The sequence below is a fragment of the Panulirus ornatus genome, chromosome 34 (assembly GCF_036320965.1).
Source record: "Panulirus ornatus isolate Po-2019 chromosome 34, ASM3632096v1, whole genome shotgun sequence".
Lineage (NCBI taxonomy): Eukaryota > Metazoa > Arthropoda > Malacostraca > Decapoda > Palinuridae > Panulirus > Panulirus ornatus.
The window spans coordinates 15,450,413-15,472,912 of record NC_092257.1 but is presented as its reverse complement, the minus strand read 5'-3'; the positions used below and the strand labels follow the sequence as shown (position 1 = coordinate 15,472,912).

Here is a 22,500-nt window from a genome sequence, read left to right as displayed (position 1 = left end):
TGCAATACCTCTCTGAGTGATATCGGACTGTATGAAAACCGATACTGGACTGTGAAATGTCATATCGGCTTGGGTGGTATCGAGTGGTATCGGAATGCGTGTATTATCACCATAGCACGATATCATAGTCCGAAAGGCTATAGTGAATGGTATCGGAATGCATACGGAGACAGAGAGAAGTGCTATACTGAAATATCGGCCGATATGACGAGAAATATCGGCTTACATGAAGTACGAAAGTTTATGATATCGGCTCGGCAGCGCTTATTGAAATATCCGATATCAGGTTAAGGGGAGAGACATCGTAAACTTATCTTGCTCTCGAGAGCCACAACGAAATTGATATCGATGGCCGTAGAGGTGGCAATCCCAGCAAGTATATACGTTCGAGTGAACCAAAGCGTAACTTAGGCAAGTTATGATACATTATCTTCGCCCAATGAAGCAAGTGAAACTCCTAGATTATCTTACACACGAAGAAAGATATATATATATATATATATATATATATATATATATATATATATATATATATATATATATATATATATATATATATTCGCGCAATCGCGAAAAAAGAAAGATTTTATACCGCGAACTTGCGCGAAAGCATCCGCTATTTACGCGAAGCATAAAGCGACATCTGGCATTTTGAAATAGGCCATTGAACGACCTCGTCTCATTAAGGAGTTAATTAAACTAGAGGAGGGAAATTGAAACAAGATAACTTATTGTTCGGAAGATAAGGGTAATGATGGTGGTATGAGGGAAATAATATAATGATGGAGTTGGCAGTAAAGGTTAAAGGTAGTTAGAAGACTTCGACGAGAAATCGTGGATATGCAGATGGCAACAGGCTCGCCTGGGTTATCACTTAGTGATATTTTCCTTCAAATATTTAGACGATTGTCCGTACGTGTGTGTGTGTGTGTGTGTGTGTGTGACTCTCTTTTTTTGATGTGCCTTGACTAATCACATGCAAATGGTGAGTAAAGACTAATTTAACTTTTTCAGATTTAGTCGAGTCAAAAAATTTTGAGCCAATTTTAGAAGAGAAAAATTTTGGAAAATGTGCATAAAATTTTCGTTTCTCAATCTTTTTTTCTATTCTTTTGGATTTTAGAATAATGTAAACGGCAGAAGTGTATTTAGCCGCCAGTGAATAAAATGCCTGAGGATTGTATGTGGTGCGAGGTAAGTTCATCATGGAGGCTTTGAGGTATCGGGGCTTGAACTTTCAGGAAGGCTGAGACTCCTGTATGGGATAGAATGCATTGAATAGGTAGAGAGGGGACGACGTGTTATCAGTAGGCTGAATCAGGACCTTTGAAGCGTTCAAGGTCTGTGGCATGGTGAGGCACTGCTTTCAATACAGTATACATGACAGCTAAAGAATGCGATGTATTATTGTATTATTGTATGATATCGAGTTTGTCTTTTAGACATTTCGTGCTCGAGGGTCGTACCGTCGAGCTTAAGGGTCGTACCGTTGTGCTCAAGGGTCGTACCGTCGTGCTCAAGGGTCGTACCGTCGTGCTCAAGTGTCGTACCGTTGTGCTCAAGAGTCGTACCGTCGTTCTCAAGGGTCGTACCGTTGTGCTCAAGGGTCGTACCGTCGTGCTCGAGGGTCTTGCCGTCGTGCTCAAGGGTCGTACCGTCGTTCTCAAGGGTCGTACCGTTGTGCTCAAGGGTCGTACCGTCGTGCTCAAGGGCCGTACCGTCGTGCTCAAGGGCCGTACCGTCGTGCTCGAGGGTCGTACCGCAGCCAGGGAAGGTGTGTGTGTGTGTGTGAGTGTGTGGGTGGGTGGGTGTGTGTGTGTGTATGTGGGTGTGTGTGTGTGTATGTGGGTGTGTGTGTGTGTATGTGTGTGTGTGTGTGTGTGTATGTGTGTGTGTGTGTGTGTGTGTGTGTGGGTGTATGTGTGTGTGTGTGTGTGTGTGTGTGTGTGTGTGTGTGTGTGTGTGTGTGTGTGTGTGTGTGTGTGTGTGTGTGTGTGTGTGTGTACCGTCGTCTGGAAAGCTAACATGGTTCGGCATTACACATGGAGGATTACTTTTGCGGATTTATCCTCAATCCGCTTACCCAGAGCACCGCCATCGGATTTACAGTGGATTAGCCGGATTTTTTTTCCTTTTCTGAAAATTCAAGTGTAACGTAAGGGTTTACCATGTCGCGTTTTCTATATGCATGGGGACCTTGTTTATTCCTCCCTCCCCATACATATATGAAGGGGGGATGTGGAGCCCATGTTTTATGGGGGGGGCGAGAAATAGTTGGACTCCTGCCATGAGAGAGATTTCTTTTTTTTTTATTTCTTTTTTTCTTTTGTCGGTAAAATACAGGTTATCCAGTTCTCCCGATGGTGAATTACGTAGTCAGATTTGGAATTGGGGGGGAAAAGAAAGGAAAAAAGATTTATGAAACGTATATATATATATATATATATATATATATATATATATATATATATATATATATATATATATATATATATATTCTCTCTCTCTCTCTCTCTCTCTCTATCTCTATCTCTATCTATCTATCTATCTATCTATCTATCTATCTATCTATTTCTTCTCTCTTTACACACACACACACACACACATATATATATATATATATATATATATATATATATATATAGAGAGAGAGAGAGAGAGAGAGAGAGAGAGAGAGAGAGAGAGAGAGAGAGTGGCCATCATGCGTTACTGAGATTTAATTCCAGTGGTATTTGGACGCATTCAGATCGGAGCGTCATTAGCCAGTGTGGAATGGGTGGCGTTGTTGTGCGTTTGGTGGGAGTCGACGGGGAGAGAGAGAGGGTTTAGCCCCAGGCCTTGCATGGGGAATGAGGTTGGCCAGGAAGGACTTAGTCTAGCGAGACGGTGGCTCCTCCCTGCCTGCCTGCCTGCCCCTCTCCCTCTAGAGAGAGAGAGAGAGAGAGAGAGAGAGAGAGAGAGAGAGAGAGAGAGAGAGAGAGAGAGTGAGAGAAACAAGCGCTAACGAATTCAAATTACGAGCAATTATTTGATCTGCTTAAAATTGAAATTTACAGTTTATGGCCTTGATGCCAACGCGGCCCAGTGTGTGTGTGTGTGTGTGTGTGTGTGTGTGTGTGGCGAGGAGGGTCATGTTATGGCTGGGGTTTCAACTGAAGTGACCAATGACGAGAGAAATGTAAAGGATTTGTATCATTCATTCCTATTTTCTCGCGTCGAATGTTGTCCAGTGTATGACTTCGTTTGCTCGGCGAACTGCTCACTGGGTAAGTTCTTCGCCAGGTGTTGTGTTCGCTCGTTACTGTCGCCCTTCTCTCTCTCTCTCTCTCTCTCTCTCTCTCTCTCTCTCTCTCTCTCTCTCTCTCTCTCTCTCTCTCTCTCTCTCTCTCTCTCTCTGGTAGTCTTCTGTTGTCATGTCTCCACCTTTTCCGTTCAGACTAGTATACTTCATCACACTTCAACTAGCAGTTTTGGCTATTAATGGATAATCTATTTTGTGTTTTGCCCCTTTTCAATTCCACCAGATGACCCCATATGAAATTTAGGATATGGTGATGTATTCCTCAATGTTGAATTAAGTTTTCCGTGAAAAAAAATAAAGAATCCTCCTAAATCTATTTGAAAAAATTAAATGATTTCGGGCAGTGACACCCACTGTATCTAGCCACCACCTCTGTTATCTGCCACAATTATCAAAGACATGTTAACTGTTCAACTATTCATAGTGATATAGATAGAGTTTTGATGGCAAATTATGATAAGGACCATATTTAGAACATAAAGAAAATATCTCTTCGTATTTTTACAATGTTAGCAGTTAAAGTGCTCGTTTAACGCTAACGATGATTACCCTGTTTCAGTCCAATATATGACCTATAGGATACATATGTAAGACACATATGTAATACGTTTATGTGACTGTCATTATAGCGAAGTGTTGCACTCCTGTTTTCGTATGATGACATATTTCTGCCAGTTAGAATTATTGTCAGTGTACTGGCGAATATCAGTGTTGTAATCAACTGACATCAGATTACTGGTATCAGTGTACTAACTAGCTAACTAACATTAGTTTCACTAACTAGCATCAATGTGCTAACATCAGTGTACTAACTATCTAACATCAGTGTACTAACTATCTAACATCAGTGTACTAACTATCTAACATCAGTGTACTAACTGCTATTAGCGTGTGTGCTAACTAATTAACATCAGTGTACTAACTATCCCCCCCCCCCCCGGCCACTTGGCCTGATTAATCCAATCTATCCGCTTCAAATCACCTAATCCGGCCACTCCAGTAACTTATTGAACCAATTATCCGGATTAATTTTCCCTGTGAGTATCTTCTTTCTCTCTTCTTGGTGTCCTCCTCCTCCTCCTCCTCCTCCTCCTCCTCCTCCTCCTCTTCCTCTTCCTTAGCTCTTCCGCTGACGTAATCTGACCCGGAAATCTTGCTGGCCCCGCCACGACTCTCTGTGATGCAACACGGAAATACTGTTCAGATCAAAGCCAAACGCTCTCTCTCTCTCTCTCTCTCTCTCTCTCTCTCTCTCTCTCTCTCTCTCTCTCTCTCTCTCTCTCTCTCTCTCTCTCTCTCTCTCTCTCTCTCTCTCTCTCCTTATCACAGTCAGGGATTACCTGGAGTCTGTCATCGGGGATATATGGACCTCTGTGATCGGGATTATGAGGACTTTGTGATCGGGAGTGTCTGAACTCTCGTCATCGGGCTCAGATGTATCGGAATTCTATCGTCAAAGGCGCAGGAGGTGTTGTTTCTAATCGTGTATTAGATTTAGAACCGAACAGTCTCTCAAAGTTTCGGATGGACACACTCCTTACTTAAACTTAACACAGGGCTGTAGTCTCACACTTAACATGGGCTTACATACTCACTTTTAACACAGGCTTGCAAACTTACACTTAACACATTCCTATAGACTCATACTTAACGTAGTCTTTAAGTCTCACACTTAACATAGCCTTTTAGTCTCACACTTAACATAGCTTTTAGTATCACACTTAACATAGCCTTTTAGCCTCACACTTATCGCAGTCCTACAGACGTACACTTGATAGAGCCTTACTTCCGTACACTTAAAACACCCCAACAGAGACTCTAACCCCACACACTCTAACACACTCACGCATAACATACTTCTAAAGCCTCACACTAAAGATATTATTCTTCAGTCACACACTTCAACACCTCTCATGCCTGACACATTGTAACATTCCATCTGTGTCCAACTCCCTCATTCATCTAGGTCCACCCTCACACACAAGAGCCTCATAGATATGAGTTATATTGCCTCTCATTTTATGAGTCCTTTATTCTCTCGAATTACAGTAATTAGGGTGTCATAGTATGAGTGTATTAGGGTATGAGAATATGATAGTTAAATTGTGTTTTTCCGTATTACGTGTTTTGATAATGGTAGTTTCTTTGACATGTAAAGAAGAAATACCATAAGTTTTATGTCTGTGTTTTTATCATTCTGTTTGATTTACAAATTGATAATGTATTTGTTGTTTTTAGATCACCTCTCGATCTTCTGTGTGTGCAGTAATCAGTTAAGATAAGAATAGATTAACATTAACTTCCGTGCTGTATTCTGTAGGTGTGTTAGATTAATAGATATAGCATACTAACAATAACATGTATATATATGTATGAAATCTATGTATATATTTTTGCATGAAATTAATTGCATGTGTATGGAAGCAAACAAATAGTTGTCGTCAAAAATTGATGTATTAATCGAGAATTTAATCGGTAAACAAAATTGCGAATTACGTACATACTACACCAATGTCTGATATAACCTAAAAGAAAGGAAAATATCCTTAAAGACTGGTAATGGTCAGGCTTTACAAAAACCCCGTCCTCGGCTCATGCCAAGACGTATGCAGGCGGATTTCTTACAAGAACGTCAACACGGGAAATGTAGCAAGACATCAGAAGACATATTATACCTCTGTCTCTCTTATTAAGGATTTTGAAAGCTTTCTCTAATTGTACATCTGCCGGAATGCAAGTGTATCTGCTTAAAGACTCCTTTGAGGAGGGAAAAAAAGGCCTTAATGCCTTGGGGCAAGCAGGGATTAGGGCCTTTCAATTGGTCATTTTATTTTTATCGTTTCATCTGGCCTTTTACCTCGTGCAGGAATCTTGGTAACACTGTTTCAAGATCTGCGTTTGTAGGACTTCTCTCGTATCGTCGAGCTGATGCAATTGTACTTTTTGGAGTGAAAGTTTACAGCCAATTGGAGGAAGAGCGGCGAAAAGATGATCTGTATTCTGTATCTGACGAATGTGAGTTTAGCGGGCCAGGGAGGTTTTGGAGGGTGGAGGTTTTTGACAGAGAGAGAGTGGCTTTCGGAGGTGGGTGGTTGTGGAGGACGGAGATGAAAGGTTTTGGAGGAGGGTGGAAGACTTTCGGGAGGAAGGTTATGGAGATGCGTGGGTTTTGAAGGGGTTTGAAGAAGGGATTCTTGGAGAGGGGTATTTTGAAGGAGAGAGGGACGTCTAGTAGGGCATGGCTCGAGATGAAGGTTATGGAGAGGAATGTTTTGGAGGAGGGGAGGGTGGGTTGTAGGAGAGAAGGGTTTTGGAGTAGGGAAAATAGCAGAGGAAAGGTTTGGCTGTCGTAGAGAGAGAGAGAGAGAGAGAGAGAGAGAGAGAGAGAGAGAGAGAGAGAGAGAGAGATAGCAGTGGTGCAGTAATGGTATAATGGTGGTACAACAGAAGTATGGTTTTCGAACGTCATGAAGATATGACGTTAGTGGCATCATAGTGGCATCCCACTTCTGTTACAACAGTGGGGCAAGTGGCAGAGTGATGGCACAGTAGTGGCGCTTCAGTGCTGTAACTGCGATAGAGCTCAGGTTTCAAAGTGGTGCAGTAGTGGTGTGGCAAGAGTTGTACCACTGGCATAGTGATAACAGCAGTGGGTTAACACTGGTGCAGTAGTGGCGTAGTAATGGTTCAGCTCTGGTTCAACAGTGGTATGGTACTGTAGTGGTTTAGCAGTGGTATGATCAAGACACATAAGTGGTTACACGATGGTAGCGGTGTAACAGTGACTTAACAGTGGTATGATAATGACATTATCAGCTCTCACTCAATCAGTTAATATTACCAGGTCACTGAATATTACCAGGTCACTGAATATTACCAGGTCAGTGAATATTACCAGGTCATTGAATATTACCAGGTCACTGAATATTACCAGGTCAGTGAATATTACCAGGTCTGTGAATATTACCAGGTCACTGAATATTACCAGGTCAGTGAATATTACCAGGTCAGTGAATATTACCAGGTCACTGAATATTACCAGGTCAGTGAATATTACCAGGTCACTGAATATTACCAGGTCAGTGAATATTACCAGGTCAGTGAATATTACCAGGTCACTGAATATTACCAGGTCACTGAATATTACCAGGTCACTGAATATTACCAGGTCACTGAATATTACCAGGTCACTGAATATTACCAGGAAGTTTGCAGATCCAAACAGCATATAGAAGTTTGAAAAGCTTCACAATAGTACATGATGTTCAAGACATATAAGGGAAGGGGGGGTTACACGAGTGTAACCCCCCCCCCCTGTATAGTACAAATAGGTAAGTACAGTGTCGTCTTCCACCTCGCAATTAGTGGAGCATTGGAAACATCTACAATGCCCTCTTCCACCTCGCAATTAGTGGAGCATTAGACACATCTAGCGTCATCTTTGATATAGCTTCAGGTGGAGTATCATTAGATATATGTAGGGGGTCTCACCTTCCACATTAAGTGGAGCGTTTGGCATCCATCCACAGCACCATCTTCCACTTAACATGAAGTGGAAAATGTAGAAATTATACTCGAGGAGGGAAACTGTACTCCCAATTACCCTGTTTCCCTAACTATTGGCCAACAAATGTAGAAATTATATTCAGGAAAACTGTAGTTTCAATTAACTTGCTTCCTTAATTATTGGCCCACGATTGAAAAAAAAAATAATTGGTGATATTGACAGTGTGTCCTGCCACATGTCGAATTATTCGTATAATCGTGATAACTATTTGGCCCCCTGGCGACCTGGGTCAGACCTCCTGCGGGTTATCCCTTATAATGACCTATAATTACTCCTCATAATTATTCTAATTACTGGGGAGGAAAAAAAAATTCTGTAAATGACTTTCGGTTTAATGAGGACTGAAGATTTTTTTTCTTTCTTTCTCCACAATGCACAATGTGTCGTTGTGAACATAATATCATGAACTTATGACGTTTATAGTGTGTGTCTAGGAACAAGAGAGCATAAGAATCGTGTATTACTATTAGTGTACAGAGGGTTAGATCCCTTATGATCTGGATGTCCCATGTAGTTGAATGTCACTGAGAAAATATATCATGAACTTATGACGTTTATAGAGTGTGTCCAGGAACAAGAGAGCATAAGAATCGTGTATTACTATCAGTGTACAGAGGGTTAGATCCCTTATGATCTGGATGCCCCATGTAGTTGAATGTCACTGAGAAAAAAAAGAAAGTGTGGAATCGTTTTCTGTAGTGAGTTATTTGAGGATATTCGAATAAGATCGGTTGAGTATTCGCGAAGAAACAGCTGGGTAGTATTGATTTCGACACTGTGAATATTCATTAACCTGGTGATATTCAGGTGATCTGGTAATATTCATTGACTTAGTGATATTCACTGACCTGATAATATTCAGTGACCTGGTAATATTCAGTGACCTAGTGATATTCAGTGACCTGGTAATATTCAGTGACCTGGTGATATTCTGGTGAGGACATGTTCGTTGTAACAGAATAGTGAATAAGGAAAGAGTCGTGACCTTCCTTCGATACTTAAGAATTGTCGACCATATGAACAGTGATGACATTATAGTTAGGGGGATGATAAGATTATAACATCCTCATTAAAAGACCTGATATTGACCCTTTGTATTGATAGAGCCGTAGATTGATCTTGTAATGGGAAGTACAGTGCTTGTTAACCAACTTGTTATCATTACGATGACGTTCTGATAGATGTCAACCAGCCAGTGATGACCCTGGAACGACCATTGACCTTTTGAGTGATTAGGATCCACATAGTATTGCTGGTATAGGAGCTGAAGGGAAGATAATGGTAAACACCCCTCTTCAATGATTCCAGCATCAATAGGTTTGACTGACTCGATCTCCACTGGCACATAAGGGCTCGTCTGGTATTTGTACTCATGTTGTTTTAAGCTTTACACCCTCAGTCTAGATGGTCTGTTTGCGCTTATATGCGACCCTGACTTGCTCAAGGGAACCCGTGCAGTTTCTCTGTCCAAAGGGACTCTATGCAACAACATTATTTTATGAGGGAAAAAAAAAGAGAAAAATCTCTGTACGAACTTTTTATTTTTGTGCATAGTATTCTTGTGAGAAGAATATGTTCAGGTTATGCATCATGCAGAGATCGCAGTAGTGAATGAGCTTGGACCTCACGTGTGTATATGACAGTGCAGGTTGACATGCAGGTCAGGAGGGGGTCAGTTGCGGCATGACAGGGGTGTCAGAAGGTCAGTAGAAATGGACGAAGGTGTCACAGAGTGTCAGATCAAACACGGTCGTTGACCTGGCACTTGTTTCCAAATGAAGGATACAATATGTAAGGCTGTGTGAGTGCCACAGAGTGAGGGGGGTGGGTTAGAGGCTAGGCCAGAGTGCCACAGATTGGGGTGAGAGGCTAGGTCAGAGTGCCACAGTTTGGGGTGAGAGGCAAGGCTAGAGTGCCACAGATTGGGGTGAGAGGCAAGGCTAGAGTGCCACAGATTGGGGTGAGAGGCAAGGCTAGAGTGCCACAGATTGGGGTGAGAGGCAAGGCTAGAGTGCCACAGATTGGGGTGAGAGGCAAGGCTAGAGTGCCACAGATTGGGGTGAAAGGCAAGGCTAGAGTGCCACAGATTGGGTGAAAGGCAAGGCCAGAGTGCCACAGATTGGGGTGAAAGGCAAGGCTAGAGTGCCACAGAGCTGGAGTAAGAGACCAGCCACAGTGCCACAGAGCTGGAGTGAGAGACCAGCCACAGTGCCACAGAGCTGGAGTGAGAGACCAGCCACAGTGCCACAGAGCTGGGGACGTAAACCCTGAGGGGTAACAGTGCTTAAACCTCGTCTCAGCCTGAGGTGCCAGTCCCCCTATGGGTAGTTAGAACTAGGGAGGGTTGGGGGAGGAGGGGTGGACAGATTAGTAACCAAGTTGCCTAAGTAATTACCGACACGCTAATGACCGGCGCATCACGCTGGTGAGCTGGGCTTGTGTGCTGAGCTGAGCACCACGAACAGACCCCACTCAGGCCTGCACAGGGGGCAAGGGGAGGGAGGGTCACACGTCACGTGATGGGGTAACTCTCCAGGGACCCTGGGAACTCTCCAGGGACCCCGGAAACTCTCCATGGACCCCGGAAACTCTCCAGGGACCTCGGAGGACACTCCAGGGATCCCGGGAGACTCTCCAGGGACCCCAGGAGACTCTCCAGGGACCCTGGGAACTCTCCAGGGACCCCGGGAACTCTTCAGGGACCCCAGGTAACTCTCCAGGGACCCTGGGAACTCTCCAGGTTGTTTTCCTGCGTCACGGTCAAGCAGAGTTCCCGTGAGAGACGTGACTCTGCCTCCGAGGAACGGAACGGAACGTCAGCAAAGTTTATTAATGTTTGTGGCATTGTTTTGTTCTCAGGTCAAGGCATACTTGACTGTCGTGATAGTTCTGGTGTCTGTCAGTCAACAGAACTTTGCCTTCTGATAATAGAACTTTGCCTTCTCATCAACAGAACTTTGCCTTCTCATCAACAGAACTTTGCCTTTTCATCAACAGACTTTGCCTTCTCATCAACAGAACTTTGCCTTTTAATCAACAAAACCTTGCCTTCCACCATTTAACGTGGCTTCTTTCATTTCGTTAACGTTTTTTTCAATTAACAGAACTTGGCTTCCTTCATTTCGTCACAAAAAAGTTTCTCTCTCTCTCTCTCTCTCTCTCTCTCTCTCTCTCTCTCTCTCTCTCTCTCTCTCTCTCTCTCTCTCTCTCTCTCTCTCTCTCTCTCTCTCTCTCTCTCTCCCAGCCCAACCCATCAATTTGTTCTCGACCCCTCTGAGCAGTTTTATATTTTCTCCCTGAACCCTTAGACCATGCCTCCCTCTTCCTGGGAAGTTATTATAAAACTATTTGCCTGCATAATGAAAGCTTCCACGCCATTGGGCAGTTCCACGCTAAATAATGGTCTGGTTCGCCGATTTGTCTGGCAGTGTAGCTCGTCTCTACAGAGCTCTTTTTATTCATTCTTTTGAAACTGTTTTTCTCTTTTTTCATACGTTTGGAAACTACAGATGTAGATTTTTTTTTTCCTTAGATGTAATTACCTTTCGTCCATAAAGTTCATAAGTGCCACAGTACAAAGCTCACTCTTGCTCCAAACTCATTTTCTAATAGAGTTCCATTTCCCTCCCTCAGTTAGCCATTTATCTCCCCCTCACGTCTCTCCACCCCCCCCCCCCCTCCCCCTCTCCCCACCTTTTTTTTATCCCCCAACTCTCCCACATAACTAACTTCTCACCCCAACTTTTTCTTCACCTCCTCTTAGAAGACCTGGGGATGGGGAAGGAAATGGGGGATGTGTGGGGTGAGGGGTGAGGGTGATGGTGTGGGTGTCGCCTTAAACTCCGTTGCCATTGTGAGGGACGTGGCACCTCCACCGCTTGTCCCTTGACGGTGAACGCTGGAGAGACTGATTAATTATGCATCTCAGTGACCCAGGGCGTCCGCCAGCCACGCCAGACAGGCACCCAGATAGTGCCAGGCCCTTCGAGGGGGTAGATTCTCTATTATTAGGGGGGGGAGGGGAAGGGCCCCTCCATCCCCCAGCGGCACCAACTCCTGTCGCAACCGCCCTTGGGTCACGAACGGAGGTGCGGCATGACCTGTCGGGGTTCGACAGGTGACATCGAGGTTGTGGGGTCCTGGGACTGGTGATGTGGGTGTGGGAGAGATGCGGCATGACCTGTCGGGGTTCGACAGGCGACTTCGAGGTCGTAAGGCCCAGGGAATAGTCCAAGTGTTGAGGCAAGACCTGTCAAGTTTCGACTGGTGACGCTGAGGGGAGGAGAGGCCCTTGAAACTGTACATCTTAGACTGTTGTTTAGTTGTGTTAACTGTTTGTTTTGTAGGTACCAGGGAAGCGATTGGGTGCTACCCAACCTAGTGGAGAGGTGGTACCCATCCACCGGTCTGTTGTACCCCTAGGGATGGGTGGATAGGAGGGAGGGGATCAGGATATGGCTGCACGTCAATCAAAGGATTCATTGGGGATGAGAGGCGGTGGCCGGGCGGGACTGGACGTCCATCAGACTGATGTATTGGCGAGGATGGAGGAGAGTGGAGTATTGGCGAGGATGGAGGAGAGTGGAGTATTGGCGAGGATGGAGGAGCGTGGAGTTAATTCCATTGAGTTTGTTGTTGCATGGGGGGGAAGGTAAGGTGTTGGTAGGGGGGAAGAGTGGGGGTGGTGGTTTCCTTGACACCTTGCCATGGGGGGGGGGGGGGGGGGGGGCGACGTGATTCCGGGGTGATAATGGAGAGGGGAGGAAGGGGGGGCAGGTTGTCAACTTGGTGTGTGGGAGGTGGGGAGACATAAGGAGGGTGTGGGGGGTTAGGGGAGAGTATCTGGGTGGAGGAGAGGGGAGGGAGTATATATTATGCCAAGGTTCTCATGGAGGGGGTGTGGGGAGGCTGGTGCCAGCTGGCAGGAGAGAGAGAGAGAGAGAGAGAGAGAGAGAGATCCTCTGTATTTCTCCCACGAACCCTTTTTTTATGAAGAGTATCTTGGTATTTCTCTCATTTTTCTTTTTTTAGTTTTTTGGTAAAATTGCTTTTCGAAAATGTGTCAACACGAATCATTCAGAAACGTAACAAAAAAAAGGGACGGAATTTTTTTTTTGTTTCATCATTCATAATAATTCTCTGATCATCGTTCGTTATACCAAATATACGAGTCACCTTAGACTTCATTCTTCTCTGAACACAATTTGGAACATATTTTTCAATTCTTCGTCTTCCCTGTAAACCTTCTGTCTCACTGGGAGTCACTGTTATTTCATATCTTTTCGTTCTGTGCCATCGAAGTATTGACTCGTACATTTCCATAAGCGATCGTCTTTTGAATTTCTCATGCAGACAGTGTCCAAGGGGATGATATATATATATATATATATATATATATATATATATATATATATATATATATATATATATATATATATATATATATATATATATATCTTTTTCTTTCTTTTAAACTATTCGCCATTTCCCACGTTAGCGAGGTAGCGTTAAGAACAGAGGACTGGGCCTTTTTTGGAATATCCTCACCTGGCCCCCTCTGTTCCTTCTTTTGGAAAATTTAAAAAAAAAAAACGAGAGGGGAGGATTTCCAGCCCCCCGCTCCCTCCCCTTTTAGTCGCCTTCTACGACACGCAGGGAATAAGTGGGAAGTATTCTTAATCCCCTATCCCCAGGGATATATATAATCTTTATTCCTGTGTAGGAGTACACACACACACACACACACCAGTCTAAGCCAAGTGTATCTATCTACAAACCCTGAGGAGAAGAGGAACACCTGGTTTGGGTGTGGGCCAACTGCCTATGGTCAGTGTGTGTGTGTGTGTGTGTGTGTGTGTGTGTGTGTGTGTGTGTGTGTGTGTGTGTGTGTGTGTGTGTGTGTTTTGCCTACATATCTCGGTAACTTTGCCTTCGATAAAGAAATAAAGAGACATGGTGTATCCAAAACTAGAGACATAAAAAAATTATGCATAATCAGGAGAGATTATCCTCTTCTCGTACTGCACGACCAATTATAATCGTCGAGCCAATTATATTTAACGATGCAAGTTATTTGACCAATTACATAACTAATTACATAACCAGTTATGTGGACGGTTATGCAACCATTTCTAAAGTTCGTCCACATTTTTGAAGACTAATTGGTTTTAATTAATATAATTGTTCATCCGGTACATATCTTTTTTTTGTGGGGGTGTGTTACTAATTCGAAATGAATCTATTAAGATGGAGATTTTTCGTGGGAGCGAACGTAGTATTTTCTTCCTTTCGTACGACAGATTACACCTCCAGGTATCTTGATTGCGATCTCTTTCATCTCTTCCTTCGTCTCATGTCATCTGGGTCACTTCAGTCCCACTTTTTCCCCCTGGGATGGGGGACGTCTTCGACATCTCGTACTCGTTCAAGGTGAAGTGGGAGGCGGGAAACCTTGTATGTTTGAACGGGCTAACGGTAGATATCATCGCTGTCTCTCCTGGGAGAAAAGTGCAATGTGTGTGTGTGTGTGTGTGTGTGTGTGTGTGTGTGTGTGTGTGCCCCTCTAGCGGCGAGATGTGTAATCAAGGAGATAAACAAAGGAGGGAGGGGGTTTGTCTTGAGGGAGCGGACGCGCCACACACACACACACCGCTGTTACAATCACCACTTTCACCCGAATCAAGTGAACTTCCTCACCGCCACGGAAAATGTAATGTAATCTCTGGTTTGCCGACCTTTTCTCCCCCCCGCCCCCCTCACCCCCACGGTCTATGTATGTTCCGGCTCGGCTGTAAATTTGTTTAATGTTTCGTAAGGAATGCGTGCTTGACTTACTGGCCATGTGGGGTTTGGGAGCTTATGATCGATGTGAGCCATTCCTTCTCTTCCCTATCTTCGTGGTAAATTGTACAGGTGAACATTTACACTCTGTTTTTTAAGTCATGATTTACGCGTTGTAGATAATTTTTTTCGTAGTTTATTTACAGTTTTTCAATCGTCTGATGTCATTGCTCTAGGTTTGGTTTGGCCTACATAGCCATCAGCTGTCTTTATATGTAGTTTATGAGACAATATGTGACACATTTTATGTCAGATATGTGGTTATACCTTACACACAGCTACGCAAGTATGTGGTTATACCATAAAGTATTTCTCTCAGGTATGTGATGATATATATTACATAGTGTTTGGCGAGTATGTGATTATACCATATACTGACTGTTTCCTTCGTGTATGTGGTTATACCATATACTAACTGTTTCCTTCGAGTATGTGGTAATACTTAGTTGAAAGTGCTATGTTTCGCGTGTCAGTAAAGAGGCTGAACCCGGACGTGCATGAAGTATATTTTGAGAAACAAATTACCTACAATAAAAGATGGATTAATGGCTCTATATGCCTCCATTAATCTTCTTCCTTAAGTATAGATAATTCAACTCGTTCTATGATACGCGTCATTTGCATAAATGAGTCATGGGGTCAAGTTGCCATGAGTGGAGAATCTGCTCATGGTCTCCATGAACCGAGTCAGTGGGTTTCGACCCCTGCCCAAACCACTGACTGGTTCGTCTCCTGAGCAAGTAGTTTACATTTCTGGCAGTCAGTTTCTACCTGGCGAGTGGGGGGTTTCGACGCCTTTTTCTGATACTCAATGCAGTTTCGAACCAAGACGAATCAACCCTTGAATACGACGTTGCGCCCTTGATGTGGGACGGTATGACCCCGTGAGCGGGACGGTACGACCCTTGAACGGGATGGTGAAGCCCTTGGTTATGATGGTATCCCTTTTGACTTGACCCTTAATGGTTGGGTCAAAGGTCGGACCACTATACCCAAAGAGCTACCCCGTCGTGCTCAAGGGTATTCGTTTCATTGCGTTCAAGGGTCGTACCGTCGTGCTCAAGGGTCGTACCGTCGTGCTCAAGTGTCTTACCGTCGTGCTCAAGGGTCGTACCGTCGTGCTTAAAGGTCATACCGTCTTGCTGAGGGATCCTTACTGTCATGCATAAAGGACCTTATCGCCATTCTGAAAGGGTGGATGTTACCTGGGTTTCTGAAGGATTCGATACACAGCGGTTCCGAAATTCGAACAGAAGAGTTCGATAAAGTTTCATGTCTCTCCTCAGTGACTGAGAATTGTGCATGGCTGTGTGTGTGTGTGCGTGTGTGTGAGGAGATGAAGCGAGTGTGGAGAACCAATACACCTTTTTTCATCTCCTCTGACCATTCCATAGCAAGGTATACCTGATCCCAACACTACCTCGTGATCCAGAGTTGAACACGGGTGGTCGATGCTTCAAATCTCAGGCTTTCCCCGATTCACAGTTTTCATTTACTTACGACATGAATCTCCTCTTCTCATCCACCTCTCTCTCTCTCTCTCTCTCTCTCTCTCTCTCTCTCTCTCTCTCTCTCTCTCTCTCTCTCTCTCTCTTGCACCATTCAAAATTTCGTTTCCCAAATTACAGGGTTGGGTCGGTGGGTGGGTGGGTGGGTCGGGAGGGGAGGGGAGAGAGAGCCACTTAACTCTATTAAGGAAAAGGATATATCTACAAAGCAATTACTGTAATGTGAGCTGTGAAATATGTTGCCTCGTACTTAAAAGATATACTGGCATATATACATACGTACCTAAAGATATACTGGCATATATACATACGTACCTAAAGATAAACTGGCATATATGTATAAATATATACTTTCTAGCATTTGTTCATTCTGTTGCAGGCATGAGAGTGATATAGCACATCCCTTACACACACACACAAGGTTCAGACGGAGCTTCACGACCCTATAGTGGGATATCCCTTACAGGACCCACGGCTTGGAGCGTCGTGGAGCGTTGATTCCCGCTCTGTGTGTGTGTGTGTGTGTGTGTGTGTGGACCGGAGCGTGGTGGTGGCGTCTCCCGCTCCTCCCTTTTCGACATGCTCCGGCTGTAGCGAGCATGAGAAGCGGCCGACGATGGTGCTCGTCGCCGTGAGCATGTTCGACGTGGTGTCTGTGGTCAAGTGATCGCAGGTGGGGAAGAAGAGCGACTGGTTTTGAAGGACGACGACGAGACACCCGACCGGACGACCACCCCCTCACACACACACCCCATATGACCGTCTTCCCTGCCTGAGGTCAGTGTGTGTGTATGTGTCTTGAAGACTGGCATGACGCGGCGTACGCTCTTTTCTTTTTTTAAAGTCTTCTTTAAAGCTTGTTTTAGGGAGCACTTTCTTCTTTAAAGCTTGTTTTAGGGAGCACTTTCTTCTTTAAAGCTTGTTTTAGGGAGCACTTTCTTCTTTAAAGCTTGTTTTAGGGAACACTTTCTTCTTTAAAGCTTGTTTTAGGGAGCACTTTCTTCTTTAAAGCTTTTTTAGGGAGCACTTTCTTCTTTAAAGCTTGTTTTAGGGAGCACTTTCTTCTTTAAAGCTTGTTTTAGGGAACACTTTCATCTTTAAAGCTTGTTTTAGGGAGCACTTTCTTCTTTAAAGCTTTTTTAGGGAGCACTTTCTTCTTTAAAGCTTGTTTTAGGGAGCACTTTCTTCTTTAAAGCTTTTTTAGGGAGCACTTTCTTCTTTAAAGCTTGTTTTAGGGAGCACTTTCTTCTTTAAAGTTTGTTTTAGGGAGCACTTTCAAGACCCCCCTCTACCACTAGCCACTTACCAACCCTCGCCCTTTGTGACGTATGTAGTCTTATTCCTTGTCTCGTGTCGGTCTTCATCAAGTTCGAAGACTTCCCTAAGTGGTCTTCTCTTTAGTAAAGACCCTTGAAGACCCACCATCTTTACCGTCTTAAGTCCCTTCCTGGAGTCATTCCTTTAAGGTCTTATCACCTACGAAGACTGCCCCTCCCATCGCCTTTCCTCTCTTTTTTCCCCCCAACCCTTACTCCTCGCCAGTCTTTGGTCTTCCTACGTTATTCTAGCGAGTCTCGACCAAGCGCATGTTCCTCATCTCTCTTGCCCTTAAGTCAGCAGTCTTTGTCGTAAGGCCAAAGACTCTGGCTGGCCGGCCGGCACTGTCCTCATGTAGCCAAACCTAAGCTTATGGTCTTTTGATCCATCCTTCAACTCGCAAGACGCTCTACGAGATTCTGCTTCTTTTTTTCTTTTTCTGCCTTTTATAGATCAGTCTTTCTGACTTACCGATTTGCGAGTGGAAGGTTAAGAGAATTGAAGGCCAAAGACTTTGCCTTTTGTGGTCTTCACGAAGCCTTTTTTTTTTTTTTCGTGTAAGAAATCTATTTTGTGTTCAGAAAATGGTTTTACTGCTGATTGAGAAGCAGTTATAACATCTTTTCATGTCTCCTTCTTCTTCTCCTTCTTCTCCAGCTTCCTTCTTTTTCTTCTCTTTTTTCTTTATCTTTTTCCCCTTCTTCTTCTTCTTCTTCTTCTTCTTCTTCTTCTTCTTCTTCTTCTTTTTCTTCTTCTTTATCTTTCTTCTTCTTCTTCTTCTTCTTCTTCTTCTTCTTCTTCTTCTTCTTCTTCTTTATTCTTTATCTCCTTCTTCTTCTTCTTCTTCTTCTTCTTCTTCTTCTTCTTCTTCTTCTTCTTCTTCTTCTTCTTTATCTTCCTTTTCTTCTTCTTTATCTTCTTCTTCTTCTCCTCTCTCAAGCTGAGGCTGAATATCAAACGCTTTTGGGAACGTATTATACAAAATGTCGTATTATACAAAATGTCTGTGTAATTTTGACATATTTTCATGTCTTCAATTAGCCTAATTTGCCATGTGTGTGCAGTTCTGACGTCACAATGTTTTCCTCGTGTCTACCATATATACTCCAATATGATATATTATGTTGCCCTTAGTAAGTATACCTACATGGTATGCTACGTTGGGGTATATTCACCATGGTGATTTTACGTACACTATGTTGAGGGGTTTTTATGACTAGTTTGATGATGAAACATTATGAATAAGAGAGCCATGAACATCTTTTTTAATTTGATGTTTGTGTTAATGGTGGGGATAGTGGCTTGGCTGACGTGCAGCCGTGCTGTTGCTGACAGTGGCTGACACCAGGTGAAGCTAGAACTACTAAGCGCTGACGGTATCTCGAGCATCAGCAGAATTCACAGCTGACGGGTATGTAGGTAGACTAAGAGGAAGGTGGCGCGAAGGAAAACTGGGGAATCCATGAATTTGAATAAACCTGTTTTCATTAATTGTTGAGAATTGGAGGTAAAAAATTGTCCAGTTTTTACCTTCAGTGAGTTTTTATGGCAGATGACTGACGTTGTTTTGATGGAATCGAACCCTGATTTTATCTTTGGGTTAAAGGAACACACACACACACGCACATATATATATATGTGTGTGTGTATGAGTGTGTGTGTGTGTGTGTGTATACAGGTGTGTGTAGTGAAGAAAGGAAATATGGCCCTTGTCCATGGAGAAAGAGTGACCTGAATAGGATTCGAACCCTGGACTCTGAATATAAGGATCAGCCCCTCGACTTCTTGGCCAAGGAGCCAAGAAAAGAAACGTAGTGAATTCTCCTCAGCGTCTGGCGTGATCCGGCAGTCTGTCCTTATACCACGGTGACACGTGGCAGTTTTTCTCGTGGGATTAGTCTCATGAATTGTTGGATACACACACACACACACACACACACACACACACACACACACATATATATATATATATATATATATATATATATATATATATATATATATATATATATATATATATATATATATATATATATATATAAGTTCCTAAGTGCACTTTCGTGTAATAATCACATCAACATCAGGGGAGAAACAAGAGAGGAATATAACAGTCACTTGATATACAACGAAGAGACGTAACTAATTATCAGTATTAGTAGTAGTAGTAGTAGTAGGTGTAGTAGTAGTAGTAGGTGTAGTAGTAGTAGTAGTAGTAGGTGTAGTAGTAGTAGTAGGTGTAGTAGTAGTAGGTGTAGTAGTAGGAGTAGTAGTAGTAGTAGTAGTGATGGTAGTAGGTGTAGTAATAGCGATATTTCTTTAAGGGAATTTTCTTCTTAGGCTAAAGTTCCTTGCGTACCTGGATGCAGTCCACTGCAGTGCTGTAACTCGCAGAAGCAACAACACGACCACCACACCACCGTGGAACACCTCAACTTAATAACGAACACTAACTTGAGTTGCTACGTGTGTTCTCACGTGAACACTTGTGATTATCATAATTACTTAAAAGAGAACTTAGAATATATGTAAATATACATACATATACATATATATATATATATATATATATATATATATATATATATATATATATATATATATATATATATATATAGATATATATATATATAGATACATACATACATACATACATACATACATACATACATACATACATATAGATAGATAAATAGATAGATAGGTAGTTAGACGAATAGATTGGTATAGATAGATAAATAGAAAGATAGATAGATAGACGAATAGGTAGATAGATAGATGGATAGATAGATGGTCACTTTCACCACATAGTCATACATTTTCCTCTGGTAGTTTTGGAAGGGTCACAATCCTAGAAAAGAGAGAGAGAGAGAGAGAGAGAGAGAGAGAGAGAGAGAAGAGAGGGCATCGAACCCAGACACACGTATCCCGTGGTCTGACTGTCTGACCACTGCGCCACCAGGGGGTCTGACCCACGTCTGAGGAAGGTTGGAATCCCCTGTGGCTTGTAACCAACCGTGAAATAAAAGAGAAATTTTTAATGGAGGGAAATTATACACAAATTATTCCATAGCGGAAAAAAATTAAATACTTTATACTGCTATCCTTTAATATTTTGGTTCAGAATTTTATAATTTATATATTTTTTTGATATATAATTTAGGTCAATTATTTTGAAATTGTTCATTTAGTCTCTGTTATTTAGTGTCAAATTTTAGGTCCTGTTAATTGGTTCGATTTGGATATAGAATCTATTATTTCCTATTAAGTTTTTTAGGAATTTGTTATTTGACAGATGATTAGACTTTAAGGATTTATTTATTGAATTATTCAGATACTTTACCCCGCGCTGAATGGCCAGGATAAATGAGTTACCAGGTAAGTGGCGCTATGGGCGACATTTCAGTACGTTAAACACGGGAACGACGCCCTTTCGGGTGACGCCGCCTAGCCCTAGTTAAGCACTAGTTCTGGCTGGGTGTTGATGGTTTAGGGGGGGTGTGGAGTGGGTGGAGAGGGAGGGGGGGGGCTGTTGTTTACGGGTAATCAGCGTCGCTAATTAGGTGGCGGACCGGAGGGAAAGTCGGGGGGGCATACGCCCCTCCTGCACCATCACAGACAGTGGTTGAGGACCTGTTCGACTCTCTCTCTCTCTCTCTCTCTCTCTCTCTCTCTCTCTCTCTCTCTCTCTCTCTCTCTCTCTCTCTCGGGGAGGGAGTGTGGTTGTGGGTGGTTGAGGTGGGGGTGAGGCAGAGCTGCCGGCATGAGGCCGCTCGTAATGGACTGGAAGGAGACGTGCCGGAGTGATCCCCCCGTCCCTCCTGGAACCTCCTGGAACTGGCCACCAGCCCAGGCAACTGTGTGTGTGTGAGAGAGAGAGAGAGAGAGAGAGAGAGAGAGAGAGAGAGAGAGAGAGAGAGAGAGAGAGAGGCTGACTTAGAACTGCCTTCATTCATTCAATGCAGTTATCTTCTCAAGCAAATCATCATTTCAGAAGAAGTAAACTACGTCAAGAAGATATTTTTTTCTCTCTCTCTTTTGCCTTGTTAAATTCCCCCTGGATCCGCCAGAACCTCACGCACGCACGCACGCACGCACGCACGGGGAGGATGAGCACCTGACCACACGAATCCGACAAGACAACTGACGGAAAATAACACATCACGAATGGATCCGTATTTGTCCGTGAGTTACACGAACGCGTCCAACATAGCTGACTTGTATTTCTTTCTTGTGTCTTCCCTGATGATGTGATTATGACACGAAAGTGCACTTGGGAACTTATCGTGTTTCATTTTCCCCGTGGACTCGGACTCGTAGGAATATAAATAAATATATATATATATATATATATATATATATATATATATATATATATATATATATATATATATGAAAATATTCATTCGTTCATGAAATAGATTGATGATAATGTATCAAGAATCCAGATATTCAGTGTCCACTATATTTTACTAAAAAAGAAAAGAAAAAAAAAGAAGATATGAAAGAAATACCATTCGTCTGGAGAATTTGATTCATGTTCAGCATATAAGTTTTTTTATGCCCAGTATCTGGTAATAAATGGAACCTTCCCTCCCCACCCACCCCAGAAGAAAAAAAAGATGAGATAGATATATTGACATGAGGAATATTATGAGATATTATGAGGAGAGATGAGGCACACGATAGAGCAGAGAGGTACGACCCCTTGAGTACGACCCCGTTGAGCACGACGGTACGACCCCCTGAGTACGACGGTACGACCTTTAAAAATTCATTATACCCAAAGCACGACTCGTTCACACCAGCCGCCACGTCACGCCTGCTGGTAGATTGGTCGATGTTGTTAATTAGAAATGATAATTATTTGATGATTACTCGTCTACCTGGGTTCACCCCCCTCCTCTCCCCCCCTTCCCCCCCCCTCAAGGATTGAAGGGAGGGGGAGAGGGGGAGAATCTTAAGGTGGG

General features: G+C 43.2%; 1 pseudogene; it reads left to right on the top strand.

Annotated features, from left to right (window-relative positions):
• LOC139759925 (uncharacterized) overlaps positions 1–22,500 on the top strand; it is a 104,805-nt pseudogene that overhangs the window by 6,312 nt on the left and 75,993 nt on the right.